We start from the raw sequence: 19445 nt of genomic DNA, 5'->3' as shown, positions 1-19445 counted from the left end.
ACTTTGAAGCTAAATGACCAGATAACTCCTTATGTATTCGATAATCATTGAATATGGCGACTGAACAGCTGATACCAGAGCCAGAAAATCTTTATATTACGCAAATTGATGATATCCAAGGGAATGTAGCTTGGAGGTTTAAAATTAATACATACTTTAGTTAAGAAGTAAAATCGAAAGCCTTTAATAGAACAGAATTTCTCAAAAGAGTAATGATTAAAATAGCTTAAATAACTTGACCATAAGAAGTTCTTAATTTTGAAAAACTACGAATTTCTCGACCAAGTATCGAGAGAAGAATTTAGAAAATTCCTGATTCTATTCAAGAGGAAGGTTAAAAAAAGTAGCAAGAAAAATCATTTATTATTCACTGGCTCTTGTTGACAGCAGTGACATTACTGATAAGCAAAGCTTGAGATTTTTATCCGAGGGATTGATCAAGATGTTAGTACAGGAACCGCCACTGGTTGTAGTTTTCATGTCAAGTACCTTTCCTTCGTCTGCTTACTTCATAGGCTGTCTTTCGCATGTAATCACTTCTGCTCGAGTTTTGGTCACCGCTGACGTATGGGGACCGTTCGCTCATGACCACATTGATCACATACCGGGTTGGTCGTTGTGTGAAGCGATAGGGGATAGGCATTGTCAAAGGGAGATTTGTCTTTACTTAACATGCGTTCTTGTTGACTGAAGAGACTTCTTTCTGCCGTGTTATTAAGAACGCAAAGTTTACAGCAGGCTGTTTCCACGGTTCACTTGCTCCGTTGGCGTCGTCCGATTATACACACGTTCAATTTAATTAGCAGCAAGTATCTCAAAGAACGCAGCGTCAATTAGGTTTAGGAACGCGTAATTACATATCCTTGCGTGGGATGCTCGAATGTTTCAGAACTATAGACTTTGATAGGTAGGAATTACTAGAAGCCCACGGGTTAATTTTGTATCTTGTTCTCGGTAGACAGACTCTGCATGCAAGCAAGCCGGATTTAGATATAGTGCCGTCCCTAGGGAGTGCTAAAATTTGTCGCCCCCAACTTCCACAAACAATTTATAAGCAGCTGTTAAACAGGTCATGTTTAGTTTAAATTAGTTTTAGATGAAATGTTACAATTCAGAAAACAGTAAATTACTGGAATCAAAATACATGCATGCATCTAACTTGTGCATTATAAAGATTCTCTTTGCACTTTGTTCACAGAGAAAGCATTGTTGATGTCATCAAAGTCGATCTGACGAGTCTGATGCTTTGAAAATCGATTTGGTAACTATGCTTGCTATGCTTGTCATCTAGAGCTCTAGGTTTCACGTAAATGGAGCGGTTATATCAAAGTAACACAGGTTTAATTTTATCAACTTCCTTGTTTGTTCGACATAGGAAGGCCTTTTTTTCATTAATGGTAATAATAATACAGTAATAATAATATTAATATAATAATAATAATAATAGTAATAATAATAAATTATATGTATGTGTATGTAGTATGGTTTTGTGTGTTTTAGTTTGGATAGTTTGACTCCGTGTGTAGTTGGTATAGTTCATGTATTTAGTTAGTATAATTTTTGTGTTCAGTTGTATGGTTTTGTGTGTTTTAGTTTCGATAGTTTGACTCCGTGTGTAGTTGGTATAGTTCAGGTATTTAGTTAGTATAATTTTTGTGTTCAATTGTATCGTTTTTTTGTGCGTTTAGTTTAGATAGTATGGCTGTTTAGGCTGTACAATTTATGTGTGCAATTGGTATTTAGTTTGTGTGTGAGTTAAGATTATGTATGTGTTCAGTTTGTGCAATTTTTTTTTCTTTTTTTTTATCGTGTGTTTAGTGTGAACAGTTGTGTTCGGATTATAATTTATGTGTTCAGTTTGCATATTTTTGGTGGATGTTTAGTTTGCATAATTTATGTGTTTAGTCTGTATTGTTTTTCGTGTTAAGTTAGTATAATTTGTTTATGTGTTTAGTTTGTAAGTGTATAGTGTAAGCTCTCTTGGACTGGCTCCCCAAGTGTAGTAGACCTTCAGCTCACCCTACACTCTCCTGTAGGAGGCCGTTGCCCTTATGGGATTTAAGGCTTTTCGTATTTCGTATTTCGTATGTGTATGTATTTATTTACACTGCAAGTGGGCAAGCACCCGGTGGCAGTGGTATAGACAATATAAACAATACACAATAAAATTTACAATAAACAAATACAATTTTACAATACACATACAATTTTATACACAATACAATAAGAATACACAATACAATTTAACACAATAATAACAACACATAGATAAAATACCTACTTTTACAATACAACCTACATAATTATGTACAGGCCCTACATAAGTTTCAATAGTCTTTCACTTTACTCTCATCTCACTCACTGTAGTGGCACTATGACGCTTTTCACTGACACTTTAGCACACATTTCACTGACACTATAGAACACATTTCATTGACGCTATAAATTATAACTGATCGGAACTATTCACTGCCACTGTAAACCATAACTTCACTGACTCACCACGCTTCACTGATACAACAGTTCAAATAAGTCAAATAATTATACCCTTATGCATACTGTACTTATAAACAGAACTACATTTAAACTAAACATTTCTAGTATATGGCCCTTTTACACGCTATTTTTAAATAATTTACAATTCAAACCAAGGGAGTAACTCGTCCGGCTAAATAAATACATGTCACCTTAAAAAATTAAATGTTAAATGTCACCTTAATTTTAATTTGCACTTTATACACAACTTTTTAAGTTATTCTTGAATCTCCTTAAGGAAGGACAGCCCTCAAAGACCGCTCCAGGTAGGTCATTCCAATCATTTATAGTTCTATTTAAAAATGAGAATTTACGTACATCCGTTTTCTGTTTCCTGTAAATACATACATACATTTGATTTTAAAATCACGATCGTTCCTACCATAGTACGTTGGCTTTTCTAACATAGCCGTTATGTCTACCCATGCTTTCTGACCTAGATGTGCTCTATACAATGATGTTATTCTAGTTTTCCTACGTCTGTTTTCCAAAGTTTCCCATTTAAGTTCTTTTATCGTATCGTTTCCATATTCTCTTTTACCTTTAACAAATTTAGCTGCTCTATACTGGATTCTTTCTAAGGAATTTATATGATATATTCTATAGGGATCCCAACATGTAGTTCCGTATTCCATTGACGGTCGCACTAACGTTAGATATGCTATTTCCCTCGATTTGGGGCTAGCCTTTCTCAAGATTCTCATAATAAAGTGAAGTGCCCTCCATGCTTTACCCGTAACATTATCAACATGCTCTCCCCAAGAAAGTTTGGAGTTTAAATACACTCCTAGGTATTTACAACATTGTTCTTGCTGAATTACACCACCACTGAATTCGTAATTAAGACTATTTTCCTCTCGGGTTTTACAAAATGTTATAGATTTACTTTTTGAACCATTTATTTTCATCCTATGGATTAACGCCCAGTTATAAATTTTATTCAAGTCTGTTTGAATAGCATCTACATCTGAATTATTTCTAATCTTTCTATAGATAATGCAGTCATCTGCAAATAGGCTCACATTTGATGTAATATTCTGGCATAGGTCATTTACGTATATTACAAAGAGTAATGGACCCAGAACGCTGCCCTGTGGCACCCCTGAACTTATATTTCCAATTTCCGATATTTCATGACCTACTCTAACTCTCTGGGTTCTACCTTTTAAGAATTCTTGGATCCATAGCACCACTCTTTTATCTATTCCTAGCCTACTTAACTTATCTATTAATATGTCATGTGGCACCAAATCAAATGTTTTCGAAAAATCAATCACAACTGCATCGATTCTTCCGCCTCTATCTACCTCTTCAGCTAGATCCTGAACCAGCGACGTAATTTGACTATCACATGAGAAGCCTTCCCTAAAACCTATAATAATAATAATAATAATAATAATAATAATAATAATAATAATAATAATAATAATAATAATAATAATAATAATAATAATAAAAAAATAGTACCGCAGTAAGATTAAGAAGCCTAAACGCGCCGACATAGAGGTGTGGGTTTCAGTCGACTGTAGACGAATTAATTTGATGTAATTTTCAGCCGCCACATTGATTGGTACTAATATATCTGCCGGCGCGCCGGCCAAAGATCAAACTTCTGCTGACTTTAAATATAACAAAATTGTTTCTACCAAGCGATGACATTGTGATGTTGATGAAATGGGTGGTGATTTGTTTCAATGCTGAATGTTATTGTGGATGTGAACAATAATTAATAGTATTCTTAATTGGAACTGAAATTTACTGGTAGACATATATAAATGACACTCGAGACAAAATTAAATACAGAATAAATATGGAAAATGCCTGTTATTATTCGGTTGATAAGCTTTTATCATCCAGTCTACTCTAAAAAAAGCTGAAAGTTAAGATTTGTAAAACAGTTATTTTACCGATTGTTCTGTATGGAATCTCACTTTGAGAAACAGAGGCTAACGGTGTTCGAGAATAAGTGCTTAGGAAAATACTTGGGCTAAGAGGATGAAGTTATAGGTTTATTTTACGATTATTTATCAACTGCGATGGTTATCTGACGTCAATGACATAAAAGTGATAATCCCAGCGAAATGACTCCAGCGCCCAAAAGTTACCCAACTTTGCTCTTGATGGGTTGAGGGAAAACCCCGAAAACAACCTCAACCATGTAAACTTGTATGAACCAGGATTTTAACCCCGGCCCTCTCGTTTTACAGTCAGACATGCTAACCATTGCTACACAGCGATTGACTAGAAAAAAAATATATTAGGAAGCTGAGAAATGTACGAGAATTTTATGGAGTATGATAATTTTCATAAGTTGGTACGACGGTTGCGATTCCTTCATCTGGCAACCCTGGCAACGTGACTATACATCAAAATGGTGGCTTCCTAGTTTCCGACGAGTTAACATTTGTTTTATCACAAATTTATACTATTTTCAACTTGTTTTGTGGCCATTTTCGTAAGTTTTTGTATTTTTTTACATATAAAATTATGTATACAGGGTGTTTAAAAAATACGGGGCATAATTTCAGGTATCTATTTCCCACATGTAGACAATCAAAATAGTTCATTACAACATGTGTCCGGAAATGCTTCATTTCCGAGTTATGGCCTTCACAACATTGAAATTCACCGGAACGTTTTTCTTTCCGCAGGTCGTTGTCATTACAGAAGATGTTCAAAATGTCCACCTCCTGCTTGAATACAGACCTCACATCGATGTCTCATTGACCGGCGAACACGATCCCAAACTCCAGGAGTATTACGTATGTCCTCAGAACATGCCACAATTCGATTCCGAAGGGATTCCAAATCAGGCACCGGAGACGAATAAACCAATGATTTTAAATGGCCCCACAAGTAGAAATCGAGAGGGTTCAGATCAGGTGAGCGTGGAGGCCAAGCAATTGGGCCACCTCTACCTATCCATCGATCAGGAAACCTTCGATCCAAGTACCGGCGAGCCGTAGGCCTCCGACTGAAGTGTGCAGGAGCGCCATCATGCAAGAAGTGAATGTGTTGACGATTGATCAGTGGAGTGTCTTCTAAAACATGAGGTATGGTGTTTTCCAGGAAGTTTGTGTACGCCTGCCCCGTATAAGTCTGTTTAAGTACATGGAGTCCAACTAATCGATCACCAATAATACCGGCCCACATGTTGAGGGTGAACCGCACCTGGTGATGAGATGGAACAGTTGCACGTGGGTTTTCATACCCCCATACATGCTGATTCTGGAAATTTGTTATGCCATCTCGTGTGAACTGTGCTTCACCTATAAATAATACTAAGGCAGGAAAGTTCGGATTTACACCACACTGCTGCAAGAACCACTGACAGAACCTAACCCGTGCAGGGTAATCTGCTGGTGACAGGGCCTGTACACGTTGCAAATGATAAGGATACAATTGATACTCTTTTAACAGTCTCCAGACAGTCCTATGAGGAACATTTACTTGCAACGCTACCCTTTGTGTGCTGATAGAAGGAGTCATGTTCACAGTCTCCAGAATCTCCTCCTGTACTTCTGGAGTTGTAGATCTTGGTCGTCCCCTTCCCAAACCAGGAGAGTTCAATTTTCCATACTCGCACAGACGGTAATGGAGACGTACAAATGTCTTCCGATCTGGACATTGTCACTGTGGGTACCTCTCCTGGTACAAACGACGAGCCAGCGCAGCATTGCCGTCCGCCTTACCGTACATGAAGTGTATCTCTGCCAGCTCTTGATTTGAATACATGTCGCACAGTCTAACGCCTACACAACACTGAATGTAACCTTCGCCTCGGAATGAACTGTCAGAGTGCCCTCTTAATGTCTCCTTTGACGGCAACGACCTGCGGAAAGAAAAATGTTCCGGTGAATTTCAATGTTCTGAAAGCCATTAACTCGGAAATAAAGCATTTCCGGACACATGTTGTAATGAACTATTTTGATTGTCTACATGTGGGAAATACATACCTGAAATTATACCCCGTATTTTTGAAACACTCTGTATATTATATACTGTTATAAAAGTACTATTGTAAAATGTGGATTGATAGGTGAAAATAATTAATGCAGTGAAATAGTTACTAATGTTTGTGTCCCTAATTTTTACTTACGTAAGTTGGCAAGCCTAAATATTGGTCACATACCAGTAGCGTGTGTTGTGAGAATGTATCAAGGAACAAGAAAAACGCCGCAGACAATAAGTGCTTTTTAACTTACGACAGATGTAATCCACAATTCAAATGTCAGATACTCGTCTTGAAACTCTAGAGCCTGATTATACTCTGCACCATGTCGAGCTATGAATCATTTACTAATCACAAAATGTGTGTGTCATAGCATGTTTGTTTTTACGACAGATCCATTTAAAGGAACTGTTTACGATACTTGTGACCTCTATTACCATAACAAAAGCAAGAGATAAAGTGAATCATTTATCTGAACTTGTTGACGGCTTTTGAATCAATGCTATTTAAGAGACATTAATCAATTAAAGTGTGATGTCTGTGAAACCACGACTCAGAAATAAAGCCCCCGCCTTGCAGCTTAATAATCCCATGTGTTCAAAGTCTTTCCTTTACGACGTTACATTTACATCACTATTACTACAAATGACTACTGCCACAAAGATGTAAATAAGCAAACGGAAGTGGAACATTTTCGCTTGGATAATTTTAACTGTAAGACCTAGAGCCACGATTAGGACAGTCCATGCACAGGAATGTTTGGTCTGCACTACTTTTTAATTTTTGAGAAGTACTGTTTTACATTAATACTGAACAATGGTATACCATGAATTCCCGACGACTGTTTTCATAAACTTTAAATAACTTTTTTGTCCAGATTTCTCAAACACGATAAAACAATACATTTACTTTACTATTAAGTCCATACTGGAAGCGGGATAGTGTTCGTTTTTCTATAGTAATTGTGCATAATGGTTTCCTTTCTTATGACTACATTACAAACCAGGTAGCAAATGCATTCGCGGAATATTTCCGAGGACAAGTATTTCTTCTTCTTCTTCATAATAATAATAATAATAATAATAATAATAATAATAATAATAATAATAATAATACAATGCTTTTACTGTTTCAGTCAAAGTTTTGATTTTCTGTTTCCAGGCATCTATACACGGCCCAGAGTGTTCGGACCAGCCACAAGATCGACAATTGTTGCTGTGACTTTTAGGTAAGGAAATAGTAACATGCGTTACAAGAGCGGTATGTTGACGTTTTCATGTTCGAGGAAAAGATTGAAAAAGCGAAACGTAGTTGAGCTTTTTTAATTTCCGAGAACATGAAAACAAACATACCGCTCGTGTATCGTGCATTATTTTGTGCGAAGATCTTTTATTACATACCTGAAAGAGGAATTTATAATTAGTTGCAATGAAATCTCCATCTTGGGTTCTGTTCAATGACGGCAACTTTGGAAAACAAATATATCTATCTTCAACATTGTTCCTATAAAATGTTTTCTGTGTTTACTATACTCCTGCAGGCCGTGATATACGTCTGTCTTTCCCCCCCACCCCCAGTCTATGATGAGTCTGGAATCTTGTTGATTTTTTCACGGCTTCCTTATTGTTACTTGCATTACAAATGCAGTAACTTTTGTGGTGTTGTAGAGTTTACTTAATTTTTGCAAATATTTAAAAACCATAATTAAGAGTGCAATTTAGGTGAAATTGCAGTGGTAAGTTTCCAATTTATAATTATTACTATATTGAACGTCTTTAAAAATAATATGTTAAAAGCCTAAAGCAGTAAAATGAATATGACGCTTAACCCTTTCTAACCCAAATTAAATTTACAAGCAATCCATGTTGAAACAAATAGCTGTATTAGGACCAATTCAGTGACCAATTTACGGGAGTGACAACATTTGAAACAAAACTATATTGATGAAAATGTATTGAAATAGAAGTTATCCAGCAAAATTTACCTTCATATGTAACACACAAGTATATATATGCTATAAAGTTAATTATTGCCATGTGGTATCTATAGGTAAGAAAGGGTTAAGCGGTAAGAATAGGGAAATTGTTATGTGTGTTACGTTGGGAATACTGAATGTGGTATTTCACACTTACCGCGTATTGGTTGTGTGCAGAAAGCAAGCAAATACGCACGATCTCGCACAAATAATATGAAATTAAAAAATATTCTCCTTTCTTTCAATATTGTAGGCTGTTCATAGCGTAATCATTACCAGTACTACTTAATGTTATGCCCATATTTAAGTGAAGCACTTGAATTTTATTCGATGACAGTTTGGAAAATCCCTGCATTTTATTTCGGATACTTCCAAATACTCCTGGGGTACGTAAGGCCTATCTGGTTGTTTCATTGGTAACATACCCAATTGTCCGGCCTGTAAAGTTAATGTTTCCAACATAATATCTGCAGTGCTTGGGAAAAGTAATACAAGTCAGTTTCCACAAACATTTTTTAATAATTTATTGACAACTTACGGAACATCTGCTCGCTTGGGAAAAGATACACTTATTTCTCCCATTACAATAATTCATACAGAAGAAAATCAAATAGACATAAACCAGTGTGCAGACAGTTTTTTCCTTCTCCTGTAAAATTAACATTTTTTACTTTTGCCACTTTTCCCGAGCACTACAGATATAGACCTTAATCATGTCAAACACACAAATTGAAATTTTTAGTGTGTGTGTGCTATAATCTATAGGAAACGCATACTGCTTACAAGCAAACATTCTCATGGGGGGGGGGGAGGACAGATAAAGAAGTTTTTTTTTTTCTTCCACCATGTTAATATTTTCAAAAGTATTTACATAAATTTTGGCCACTCAAGTGCAATTACGAGGACCGTAAAAATGTTTCCCTGAGGCCGTTTACAGAAATAAAAGAAAATTTCATGGAAAGATTTATTGTAACCGCTGGATCAACTTAGTATTCCTGTGCGCCTGGAATCGGAACCAGCGTGTGAGAGCAGTCTGCACATCCCTGTCGATCCCATGGTATGACAAATGTCTCAATTCAATTGGGGAATATGTTGAAAAATAGCACAGTAGTTGTATCTGTTTCAATAAATATTTCCATGAAATTGTGTTTTCTTCCTGTAAACGGCCCCAGGAAAACTTATTTTTATGGCCTCGTAATTGCGCTTGAGTGGCCAAAATTTGTACAAGACTTGTTTTGACATTATTAACATGGTGAGAAAAAAAATAACTTTTTTATCTCCCCCATGAGAATGTTTGCTTGTTAGCTACAGAATATGGGATTTCGGAAACATGTCCTGAAATTCATGAACTAAAAAATTCACAGAAGAGTGCTTTTAGAACCTCGCCTAAAGAATTTCCTTGAGGCTTCGTCCTTTTATTTTTGCTTGCACACCATCATGTACCGGTATTTGTCATTGTTGTGCACCCATCATACATCTATTCTACTATTTTAGTGTTTAATCTATACTGACGTGAACTACATAATATAGGATTTGCAATATTTTCAGCCTCTGGCTCATAAAGTGGAATTATTCCGAGAAATTATTGTTTGATCTTGTTCTTTTCTTTACTTTCTTTCAAATTAACAGTAGGCCTACCTATCTCACACTAATTGGTAATAGACCTAATATTAACTGTTACATTCCTCTAATAACACACGTTTTGTCTGCAAGAATTGGAAATGCACCTGATTCATTTCTGAAACTATTTCAGCAGATGGTGTGATTGCAGTTAGTTCACCACCGTCACTATTTTCACTTAATCATGCACTTGTACTATTATTTCCTATTTAAAGGGGAAACTATGACCGTACATTTGAACATTTCTACTTCTTATATGAACTTACAATATGAAAATATGTATTTTTGCAAATCCATAACATAGCAAATAATAAATAACAAACGAACTTAAAATTATCTATAACACAACCCTAACGGTTTGTCACCTAACTAGTTGACAATGTGATGTCCGGCTGGCATGATAGCTCAGTTACATCCCTGATCACATATGTATCAGGTTATTCAAAAGTAAGTTCTCATTTTGAAACAGCTGTATCTTCTGTACATATCAGCAGTTTGGTTTCATATAGGTACCATTACTGTTTAGAAGATTTGGGTTTTTTATCGATGCGTGTTTCGTTGCTACGGTAACTGTGTCACGCTTGTATAAACAATAATTATTTATTGTTGTTCAGAATACAGACGGCAGTAGGGAAGTAATGGTTTTACCTTTACATGATATCAAGGTTACTGTCTGGTGTGGTTTTACGTCACATTTCATAATAGGACCGTATTTCTATGAAGAAATTGAAAATGGACAAACAAAAACAGTGACGGTAACCGGGCAGCGATATTTTCAAATGTTGCAAGACTTTGCAATTTCAGCGTTAAAGAATCATGAAATAGAAAACATTGTTTTCATGCAAGACGGCGCTCCACTTCACATAGGCTACACAATAATGTAAAAACACTATTGCGCAACACATTTGGTGATCGTGTAATTAGTATGCATTTTCCGAACAGTTGGCCTTCTACATCACCAGACATAAATCCAGCTGACTACTGGTTATGGGGTTATCTAAAAGAAAAGGTATTTCTCAGTAGATCTACTACATGTGAGGGACTGAAACAGTCAATAACGGATGTCATTGAAAACATTACTAGAAATGTGCTTACTAATGCAGTTTATAGCATAGACGAAAGACTATTTCTTATTGAACAACACGGTGGTGGTTATATGTAATTTTTTCGTGTTTTAATAAAATACAATTTCTTTACGAACAAATTTGTGTTTTTATTTTCGTAGAATTTAAAAATTTGACAGACTTATTACATTTCAAAATGGGAATTTATTTTTGAATAACCTTATATAACAGATTGGCCATCTTCATGTTAAAAACGGTAACATGTGAAGAGAACAACCACCAAGATCGCCACTGTGGATTGTTAACGACCGCTAGATGGAAGTACAGTTGCTTCACGCAATTCAAATGAGTTATAACGTGACTTTTTCTGCAGCCGCTAGATGGCAGCATAGTGAAATTTATAAAATTTGTTGCCTTCAAAGCTCATAAGGCTGATCAATCTATTATATGTGATCTGGAGTTGCATGCAAAATTTAAGTTACCTTGCCAGTCCTGCCGTTTTCCCTAAAAGTTTAGAAGATTTTACACAGCCGATTAAATTGCAACCACCGACGTAATTTGTACGATGGCATTAGCCAGGGGAGATGTAGTACGCTCTCCGAGAGTGAAAGGGCACACCAGTGGGACATCATCGAGCTTTGGGCCTACATATTGAATCGACAGATGGCATCACATAGCTTAGTCACGATATCTACAAAGAAAGGGGACATTAAGACTCAATCATTCCTACATAAAGGCGTGGTAAGGTACAATACGCATATTCGAGAGTGAGGTACCGGTACTATCTTCGGGCAACCAGTGCTCTGCGGGAAACTCCTCCACAGAAAGAGAAAAATATGCATTTTCCTGTAAGAAATGATACGGCTGATTTTGTTAAAGGTGACTCCCAAGCTCTGACTTCATGTTGCTATGAACAGTTAACTTGGAGGCTTAAAAATACAAAAAAAAAAATAAAGCTCAAGATCTGGTGAGGGACATTTGTTTGCCTCACTGTGTCCGTCTTGTGGATGTCCTTGCTAGGCGGATGACATTTATTATTCAACAATAAGTAAATTATTTTGTTGAGAGCTGTACTATAGATAACACAAGAGATTCTCATGTGACTATGTCCGTCGTGAATGGCCTCCCAGATGCTGTACCCCACTTCGTCAAGCTTGATATCCTTGACATTTGGTCTCTGGCCTATTCATATTGCAAAGTACGTAGACAGATTTTTCTAAGACTACAGACCCAAAGGATCTGGGTTAGATTCAAAGCAGAAAAGTCTCTTGCATAGAGACTGGTATGCGTTCTTTCTCTTATTTGTCTTAAGGAATTCAGCGGTAGTTTTGCGTCATGTCGACCACATGACTAGAAGTTCTACTTTTTTTTAAATGGCTAACGTTGGTTGGAAACCCTCACAGGACTCTTTAAGGCTTTTTATGCTATTTAAGGTTGTGCCTTCAGTTGGTTGAGTTCGTGAGAGTAAGATGGTATTATTTTGGCGAGATGAAGTCTATTCGTCATGGGAGTACCATTACATTTGCTCAGAAAAAATTTAACCAGATGATCAGCCTAAGTGGGATTCGAATCCACGCCCGAACGCATCCCAGAACACCAGTTTCACTCGCTACGCGCAGACTACGCCGAAGGCCAACGTAGACTGTATTATCACAGTCTAGAATAGCTTGAGTTTTGAGGGTGCTAGGAACAATAGACTGTGCAGGTACTATTTCGCATTGTCTGTAATAGGCGATAGTAGCGATCCTAGTGGTTAGCAACTATCTATGGATGCATATTTATTACTTATTGAGCTTCGTGACTGTATATACTAGACTGTGGTATTATCATAATCATTGTCATCATTAGCAGTAGTAATCTGCTCGTGTCTGTGTACCACTAATTAGAATTTTTATCTGTAACAAGCTTATATTATAAGTAGCCTACATATTAAGAGAAATCAATATTTTCAGTCTATCTTTACATGGATATTTATATGGACGTTGGTATTTTAAAAAATTCAGTTAAACAAACTGTCGTACAAATAAATTATTAATCAAAGGCATGAATAACATACCAATAGAAAATAAGATGTTTATCGTCGTCGTCCTTGAGAGCTTCCTTTTTGTCTTGTTATGCATAAACTCGCCGTTTTATCCGACTTAAACACCACAGCGAGTAGAGGAGGAAGATTCATCTGATCGTACTAGACATCTCACAAATACAGACCTCCCCGGTCATGGAATAGGCATGACACAGGGCTACCGCAGAGAAAGCACAGGACGATCACAAGACAATGGGCGAACACGCAGTCCCGCGAACGGATGATAAATTTCTTCCATTGCTCACGCTGGGAATCCAACCTCGGACTAATTGGTTGGGAAGCTCACGCGCTATCCAGATAGCCACAATATTGGACGTCCCTGAGATATGATATAAATATAAATTAATGTAGGCATACACATTTAAACCTACAAGTATCTTCTTGTGTAGTATACGAAGTATCACGTTTTTATTAGCAGAAAGGAAAAGCATGAATGTAGAATGGCTAATCTGTATTTTGTCCAACTTTAATTTGTAAGTACAGTAAAAGTTGAGGAAGATTAGATATTATTAGAGGAGAAGGTGGTAATATAGGACAGTCTTTTTCCACAGTCTCTAATTTGAAAACAACGAAGTTAAAAATGGCATTTGAGGTGATCTCTTATAGGAATATCATTTTTATTTATGTGTGCAAAATTATCACATGATTACAATCAAGAAATCAGGTGTTATGTTTTAGAAAGTGCTCATGCCGCATAATTGGACTTCCAGAAAATAAGGTTGGAATATGGGACAAACTGCCTACGTAAATTCTAAAAATTAAGCCTGGAATCACATTCATTGTTTAAGACATGAACATTGGTAATACATTTTATTTATTTTATTGGGTTATTTTACGACGCTTTATCAACATATAGGTTATTTAGCGTCTGAATGAAATAAAGGTGATAATGGCGGTGAAATCAGTCCGGGATCCAGCACCGAAAGTTACCCAGCATTTGCTCGTATTGGGTTGAGGGAAAACCCCGGAAAAAACCTCAACCAGGTAATTTGCCCCGACCGGGATTCGAACCCGGGCCACCTGGTTTCGCGGCCAGATGCGCTGACTGTTACTCCAGAGGTGTGGATTTGGTAATACATTAGACATAGAATTCATATTGAAGTCAATGTCTTGATAGTTATATAAAAAATATTAAGTTTTCCATTTTCCACAGGTGAATGCCCTAGTTTTGTCCTCAGCACCTTTCATGCACGTTTATTAGTACCTTACACACAAATTAGAAGTTTCTAAGAGAAGTTTTGTCCTGAACATCTATTTTTCTCACAGGAATAGAAATGTTGTAATATGGGACGACCCTGTCCCATAATACCACCACTCATACTATAACATAAAACCTTGGCTAAATGTAATTTATAATGGCATTTGATGTCCATGATGGTGGGCAATTCAAATCTATACTTCTTACTTTTTTACGCATAAAGATAATACCTCTACCTTAATTTGTTACTGCGTAACAGCCGAGAAAAGCACCCTCGGCATAAACTTTAACATTGGCGTAATGAACATGATCCCTTCTCATGCACAACTCTCACTCGATGGACTTCCTGCATATCACTGCAGACAAAAGACTAACCGAGGAGAAAAATATGCCATTGTACGTAACAGATAGCGCCACTAATTTCAGACAAACAGCCGTGTCCCATTTTACAACTCCGTCTCATATTACCACCATTTCCTCTATATTAATATTCATGAAAAACTATTAAAACACGCGCATTGTTGCTTTTACGTAGCATCACTAAGATCTTGAACAAGACAACGTGAACCTGAATTCCATGACATGCAATGTCATATTCCTGACCTTGACTTGCGTCACAATGTAGCGCTTTCCTTCTGCTCATGCTATTAGGTTTACATTAGTTGGCGTTATGCAAGCTACGTCGTACAGATAAGGATGAAGCACGCAACCTGTTTTAAATAACAGTTCCAAGCGAAGTCAGGAAATTCAATCTCTTAGCTCTATTTTTGGTCCACAGCACATTTTTCTGTTCAGTATGTGTACTAGTTTTGTGTGTTCCCTCTGAGTAAGAAGGATTCTTCTTAAATAATCGTAGTGAGAAGGAATGTACTCTAGAGGTAGCAATGTTTCGACATAACATGATTTTATAAATTATCTACAAATTAGGCGCTGAACGCATAAGGAAGAAAACTTATTTTCAAGATCAGGTAAATTAATATAGATTGTGTGGTATTTATATTGTTTTAAGTACTCTGATTTTGTCAATTCGTGTTAAAATCTCTAATTTAATAATATATATTACACTCAACAACTGATACTGGGCCCCAGTATTGAGTTTCTTAAATTGTTTGTTATTTCACAATACCTAAAAAATCTCAATTTAAGGAAGACAAGCTTAGTATACATATTTACAATTCATATTCAATAGTTCAGATAAATCTTTGTTAATATTCAAATAATTACTTGTTTTATTTTCCGTAAATTATTTACCATATTGTCGACCTGGTTGGCAAGTTGGTATAGCGCTGGCCTTCTATGCCCAAAGTTGCGGGTTCGATCCCGAGCCAGGTCGATGGCATTTAAGTGTGCTTAAACGCTACAGGCTCATGTCAGTAGATTTACTGGCATGTAAAAGAACTCCTGCGGGACAAAATTTCGGCACATCCGGCGACGCTGATATAACCTCTGCAGTTGCGAGCGTCGTTAAATAAAACATAACATTTTTTTTACCATATTGATATTACAAAGTGAATTCTTTGCTAATTCTTTGTAGTATTAACGTTTTCACCATGTTTTTTTGTCATCATCAGATGCAATAATAATATGTAATAATACAAGCGTGTGAGATCACCAAGCTAAAATCTTAATATAAATTGTTTTAAAAACATAGATATAAAAGTCATAAGATTTTAAAATAATGATTTATGGTGCATTGGAATTTTAAAAAATACTATTTACGATCTTTCAGTTATGTATTTAAAAACAATTTAACTATGTTTATTCAATTTGGATATCATATGTACTGTATGTTTGTTCGAATCATATTGTATCAACGTGTATGGCATATTACTGTTACGTTTGCGTATAATAAAAATGTACCATCTTCTATGGGCTTCTGGAAAAATAACTAAGAAAGAGATTAGTTGAAATGCTTTGTGTGGAGCGTGATATTGTATGCGAAAGAAACCTGGACATACGACGATGTAAAGAGAAGCGACTAGAAACATTTGAAATGTGGATATGAAGAATAGAGCGTGTGAAATGGACAGATAAAATAAGAAATGAAGCTATGCTAGAAAGAGTGGATGAAGAAAGAATTCTGGTGAAACTAATCAGGAAGAGAAAAATAATTGGCTGGGTCAATGGCTAAGAAGAAACTCATACTGAAGGAGGCACTGGAAAGAATGATGAATGGGAGAAAAGTTTGGGCTAGGAGAAAATATCAGATGATAGAAAATATTAAGATACATGGCTTATATGCGGAGATTAAGAGGAAGGCAGAAAAGAGGGAAGATTGGAGAATGCTGGGTTTGCGGTGGAAGACCTGCCCTCGAGCAAATAACTATGAATGGAAAATGAATGGAATGAGATAAATGAAACAAAGTCCATCTACGCTCTACGGGAAAACCTTATCTCCAATGAATCGAAATAATTTTGTCCCCATACATTACTTCACAATTTGTAACATTTCTATCTTAAAGTTGCGTGTTTGTTGTCAAAGTAATAAGTAAGATATAAATAACTGAAGAGTTAAGAGGGCTAAGACCATAGTCTAATGTGCTGGTCTTTCATCCGGACTCGATCCTCGGCCAGGTCGTGATGGAATTTGTTGTGAACAAAACAGAAGATCCAGAGGACTTTTCTCGGGGTTCTCTCGTTTATCTGCACCACCCACCACTCCACCAATACACTCCACCTTGCCCTCATCTCATCTGTCATCTGTAACAGTAAAAAATAGGCTGTGGTGGAAGTTTTGGGAGCAGTATGGTTTTCTGATGCTGATGCTCCAGGCTCCAGGCCCTGGGACTTATCAGGTGCTCGTCAGGGAATGAGATCTGGATCTGTCATGGCTTTGACACACTGGCCCACCTTTCAGCATCCGATTCACGAATGCCACCCAGGGCACCTGTTGGACTTGGGCAATCATCTCATGTAAACTTAAGTGTAAGAATCCGTGCAGGGTCTAGCCCTCGAAAAGCCAAGCAGATAGCCGCTGTGATAGTTCAGTTACCACGGCGTTAGCTAACATGGACTGGACAGCGATGGAGCTGTATTTGTGGTGCGCAAATGCAATGTTGTAGGGGTTTCTCTATGAGCTTTTCCTTTCCTAGCTTCACTACACCAATATTCTCCACAATTACCCTTTCATTATCATCTCCTCTTGAACCAACCTGCTATTGGTCTTAACAATTTCCTTTGTTAATAGGCTGTCTATAATTCATTAATTTATATTCTATATCTATCTACATTGAAATTAAAAGAGTTTATAAATTGAAAACCTAACATTCTAAATGTGCTAAGTGCCAATTTTTCAAATTTCATTTTATTCAATCTAAGGGAGAAACATCTATATGAGAATATCATACTAAATTGTCTTTGTCGTAGCTCAACTCTAAGTGACTCATTCGTGTGCCAAAAGACTGTGTTGTAGGTATCTCAACATGCATTTCGCAGTGTGTTTTTCATCAATATCTCAGAAAGTTGTTTTTGGCACGTAGCACATTTAGAATGTTAGGTCCTCAATTGTTCTCAAATTAAATTACTGGACCATCTGCAAAGACCAATTTATATAGAAGTAGGTTCTATTTATATTTCCAATAAAATTATTTTTCACTCTAGTTTCCCATTTTCTCACACCTTCGTCAATACATAGGCCCTAAACTGAGGCATCCTTGTTTTACACTTGTGTAATTTATTTCGAGTTTTCATTGATTCCACATCCTGAGTTCAACCTTTATTGTGAATTTTATGATCAAACATTGGATGGCTCTTACTAGAGATGTCGGTATCCTTATTTCTAGCATTATTTCCTAAAGTTTTTCCTCTACTCACAATATAAAAAAAACTTCTCGAAAGCGTAGAGCGATAGAACATATTATTTATCAAGTAATCAAGAGCACTTTTGAAAGCGTCTTCACAAGGTTTCCCTCTGGAAAACGAACAATTTATATTATGAAAATTTGTTGATTGTATAAAGATGGCATCTTAAAAGTCTCATACAATAAATTGTTCTCAACAGTCTTTTAAAACTATCCTATCTGACTTTTAAATTGTTTGTGGCGGGAACAAATACAGATCCTAATAATATATTTGAAACTTTCCATGCAGAAAAATGTATCGCTGTATTTCAGAAAAAGGCTTTGATTACGTCAATTAAAAAAGTGATTCGTAGAGATATCGTTAAGTTAATCCCTAAGATTTGTGTTTTGGAAAAATTGTATTACGAATATAATACATTATTCTGCAAGTGATAGATAATTGCTCTGAAACAATCTCTTTTGAGAAATTGAGTTACATTACATTTGTCACTTAAACTTGTGTAAAGAAATTGAAGATGAAAATTGTTGGAGCCTATTTTGTGTATGTGCACATTGTTTATTTATATTTATTTATTTTGTAAAATGCATATACGTATTTCCTATGCATCATCTCCAGATGAACTAACTCGTAGATATTGAATTTGTAGGCAAACTCATTTCTCTTTCGAAGAAAGGCATTAAAAATCCATCGCCCTCAAGAAATTTGAATTCGCGAGCCTCTACCGTATTGCAAGGACAAACATGATAGGCCTAATTGACAACACCATCGAGTGAAATCGTAATCCATGTTTTGCTCATTGTCTCGTACGATTAGGGTGACCAAATTCACATCGATAAAAAAAAAGAGGACACAAAGCTTAAAAAAGGAGGACATTGTTCGAAAAAAGAGGACAGAAAATATGTATTTAGATTTAGGCTTATTATACTTGTAGTTTAAATTCCGTCAATATCTATTTTATTACAGAATATTTGCAATATAGATTTAGGCTCATATCATACTACTTAAAAGTATATTAATATCTATTTTATTACAAAATAATAATGAAAAACTTAATAATAATGATTTTACAGTTAGCTACATATCAAAGACAAGAGAACTATAAATAATTGAATCGATTATTTCGAAAACGTGACATGTGACATTTTCGCGCATGTTCCTTTTTAAATCAGAGTGCTCTTTACTCTTTCCTATAACATATTGTTGTTAAAAATAATAAA

General features: G+C 36.1%; 1 protein-coding gene across 1 annotated transcript in view; it reads right to left on the bottom strand.

Annotated features, from left to right (window-relative positions):
• Positions 1-19445, bottom strand: part of Swip-1 (EF-hand domain-containing protein D2 homolog Swip-1) — a 138082-nt gene that overhangs the window by 45996 nt on the left and 72641 nt on the right. The window lies entirely within an intron of this gene.

Source organism: Periplaneta americana, chromosome 11, assembly GCF_040183065.1.
Source record: "Periplaneta americana isolate PAMFEO1 chromosome 11, P.americana_PAMFEO1_priV1, whole genome shotgun sequence".
NCBI lineage: Eukaryota > Metazoa > Arthropoda > Insecta > Blattodea > Blattidae > Periplaneta > Periplaneta americana.
Note: the sequence above shows the minus strand (reverse complement) of the source record. Positions and strands in the feature narration are given on the sequence as shown.